Here is a 3,761-nt window from a genome sequence, read left to right as displayed (position 1 = left end):
AGCGCTTGCCGCAGCCGGTGGACGCGTGGACACCGGCCCACTGCGGTGGCACCGCCGCGCCGCCTGCGCCCCTGCGTGTACAGCTCCAAGGGGCTCCCCAATGCAGGCTGGCCGCTCGCTGCAAAGCGCCCGTCTCCTCGGAAATGGCATGCTCCTGTCTAGCCGGCCAGACACGACCTTTCAGGAGCTGGGCGTCTGCTCCCGCGTGCTGCCTTCCCTTCTGGACCATCCCTATTTCTCCCACCCACGGCGTCCCCCCTCAGATTCTGTCTTGTCACCCTCCTCCTTGAGCTCCCAGGCTCCTTGGAAACCCCCCTGCAAATTAAGCAGTCTCCTTCTGCCTCCCTTGTCTTTCAGGGTGGTGAAGGTCAAACTTGGGGTCACAGTCTGGAAGGAGGGCTGAGGTGAACTGGGGAACAAGCTAGCCTCTTTCTAGACAGTCCTGACTTGAAGGGAGTCATAGTAGTTAGTGGGGGTCTGATAAAGATTGCCCACTACCCTCCTCAACATCCCCTTCCCCAACCCTCCTGCTTCCTGTCTCTGGAGACAATTCAACCTCAGGGACTCTGCTCTGTGGCCATGGCCTGACTGACCCCTGAGGCACTTTTTGGTGGGACTGATGCAGGGGTCAGGCTATGAAGAGGGGAAGGTGTTCATGACCTGCTTAATCTGGGGTCCCTGGGTGGGCTTTAGAGAGATCATGAACCCCTGGAGGTTGAATGTGAAGTGCAGACCCCCAAGGGGTTCTCGGTAGAGTTGTTAGACTACATCGTGATTGGGAGTGTGGTCAGTCGCATCTGAGCAGCTGAATTTCAGCTTCACTGTTTCTCACTTACTGCATGCCTCTGAGCAAGCGTCTCTGTCTTGGCGCTTGATGCCGTGGAGAAAGTCATGATATTCACCTGATAGAATGGTTGGTGGCCATGCCACCCTTAGACCTGGGCGAGAGAGGCCCATCCCAGACTCCAGGTGTTTGAGGGTGGCTCCTCTGCTTTCTTCTGGCCACATTCCTCCTCCTTGAGGAAAGAGGCTATGGGACCTAGGGGGTTCCAAGCACCCCTCCTCCTTAGATCGTCCGTTGGGCATCTGGGACCCTGCAGCTTCCTGCCCAGAGGAACCAGAGCCCATTTGTAGAAATGTTGTGGGCATCTCCACAGGCCCCTCCTCACAAGAGCCGACTGAAGAGATGCGCACACCCAGGCCTGAGGCTGCTGCAACCCGCTCCCCGGGCAGTCACAGGCTTGGGCCAGAGTCCCCATTGGTGCAGAATCGCAGGAGAACAGCGTCTGCAAGTTCCTGTTTGTACCCAGCCTCCTTCCTAGGGCCTCGAGAAGGAAAATGAATCAAGGACAGAGGCTCAAAGCTATTGCAACGCTTGATTTATTGCTTACATTTGGACAAAGGATGCATGATTTCCATTTGTGCCCTTGCGCCAGGCCTCACAAACATCCTCAGAAGTTGAGGAGTTGGTGATGAGGGCAGAGTAGGGCACTGCAGGTAAGGCTGCCAACAGAGTGCTAATATTACCAGAGTATTCGTATAGTAACCAGTCAATACATTTTAGCTCTCTGTATTCTCAAGGAAGTCAGTGGCCCCACAAAGAGGCCAACACTCTCCAGCCCTACTTGCCTCCCCCACCCCGCACTCCTGCAGGAAGATCCCAGACAATGCCCCCAGAGCTTGAATCTGGTCAAGCACCCACACTGTCCACTTTATTTTTACAGCAGGGGTCATGTTTCACAGAGCAAGCGCCAACAACAGGGAGGAAAGTGACCCCGGCCCAGACAAGAGGAAGGGGACCAAGCTCCGTGTGGCTCTTTAGATCCTGGTGACAGGCACCAGGCCCAATCTCCTCAGTGCTCTCCTCCAGCTTGGCTGCTGCCTGGCCTCTCACGAATCCCCACACTGGGGGTGTTCTTGGGAAGCCCCCACACCTTGCAGATGAAGAAGCAAGCTCCAGGAGCTCTGCGGAGTTGCCCAAGGTCACAGAGAAGCTCCTGTACATGCCAGGATTAGAACCTCCCCCATTCCCGGGCTGCCCCACCCCACACCCCCAGCTTTCCTTTAAAGAACGCCCAGAGGGCTCCACAGCTGGGCTGGAAAAAAATGCTTGAGAAACGCATTAGCAGCTAGAGGTTTCTTACATTTATAGAGCACTTCCCTCAAAAAAATTCTCAAAACGCTTCATCTCTATGAGCCCATTGATCCAGCTTGGAGGATCCTCTAGGGGCTGACCCAGGAGACGAGACAATGGATCTGGGTCCTTTCTCTCCCACCTTTTGAAAAGTCTCTCTTGGAGTGAGCACCTCTTTACCCTGCTCAGAAACCATTGGGCCCGGCCGGGCTAGGGAGAAGTGGTCCCCTTCCCTGCCTGCTGCCACGAAATCCCTGAAGGGCACCGTGGGTGTCTGCTGTGGCCTCAGCGGGGTTGATTCCTGGTGATGGGGAATGAGCTTGCAGGGCTTCGGTGGCCTAGTTCAGAAATACCTTGAAGAGCACATTTTCAGCCATGCCGAGAGGGATGGGGCCCGTGCCAAGGAGCTGCCAGAGAGCCTTCATGCTCAAACGAGGGGGTGGGCCTGGGCTGAAGGAGAAAGAGTCACCTAGGGCTCTTTGAAACAGCCCAGCAGTTCACCAGGAGAGCAGGCAGCAGCCACAGTCCACCTACCCATCCCTTCCCCACCTCCCGGCCCTCCCAAGGAGCCGGGTTGGAGTGAGAAGGAGAGCTGTCTTCCTTTCCTGGGTGGCAGGCCTGTGGAAGGGTCAGTGTGGAACGCAGGGAACAGGCTGGGCCGTCATGGGAGCAAAGCTCCAGCTGCCAGCCTCCCAGAGCTGCCTGCACACCGGAAGGCACTCACCCCTTGACACTCACCCTTTGGTACTCATCTTCTATGGAGTGGCAGGGTGGGGAGACCAAGGTTCCCAGAAAGCTGGCCAAGACCCCTTCCGGTGGAGGAAGGAAGGGAATTGGAGAGCTCCGGGTCTCTGGAGCTATTTTGAGAGGCGTTCCTGCAAAGTAACAAGAGCCTGGCGGGGAGCCTCCCCCACACCCACACCCCACCCTCCTCTGGCTCCCCTACTGCCCTTGCCAGTCCACCTCCTTCTCCCTTCCTCCCCCATAACCCCTTGTGCCGGTCAGTTCCAGTGAGGGCATTGCAGGTAACGGGAGCTGACGCCCTCGCTGGCTGGGAGCTGCCTTGGCTCTGGGAGGCGGAGAACAGCAGGCTGGCTCCCTCTGCAGGGAAGCTCCCACACCCCCACCTCCCAGCTCCTCTCCAGCCTCAGGTCCACACCAGGAGAAGTGTCTGGTCTTCACTTTGCGGCCCTGCCTCCCCTCTGGTTGTGAAAGAGGGCCTTCAGAGGCCCTGCAGGCACCACGAGTCCCTGTAGGCATTCACTTAAAGTTAATTGCCCACAAATCTTTCTACCGCTTAAGTTAGGTGGCTCCTCCCTGGGCAAACTTTGAGGAGCTTTCTTCTCTTGCACCCAGGGTGATTTCCTCTCCCTCCCGACTCACACCCCCTTCCTTCCAGCCCAGAGTGCCTGCTGGGTCCCAGCCTTAGTCTTAACATCCACTGCGTTTGGCAGGTGCCGAGAGGGTTAACAGGACAGCATGCACCAAACCAACCACAGCCACGTGGCTCAGCAGCCCAGCCCCGGATGCCAGCACTGGACACCCCAGCCCGCCACTCTCCGCCCCTATTGCCAGAGCCCACCTGGCAACTCAAATTTCCCAGCTAGTTGGAATAAAGATAAACTCC

This window comes from Echinops telfairi, unplaced genomic scaffold, assembly GCF_000313985.2.
Source record: "Echinops telfairi isolate 266 unplaced genomic scaffold, ASM31398v2 ScPeMD7_7463;HRSCAF=8501, whole genome shotgun sequence".
Lineage (NCBI taxonomy): Eukaryota > Metazoa > Chordata > Mammalia > Afrosoricida > Tenrecidae > Echinops > Echinops telfairi.
This window is presented reverse-complemented; position numbering follows the sequence as displayed.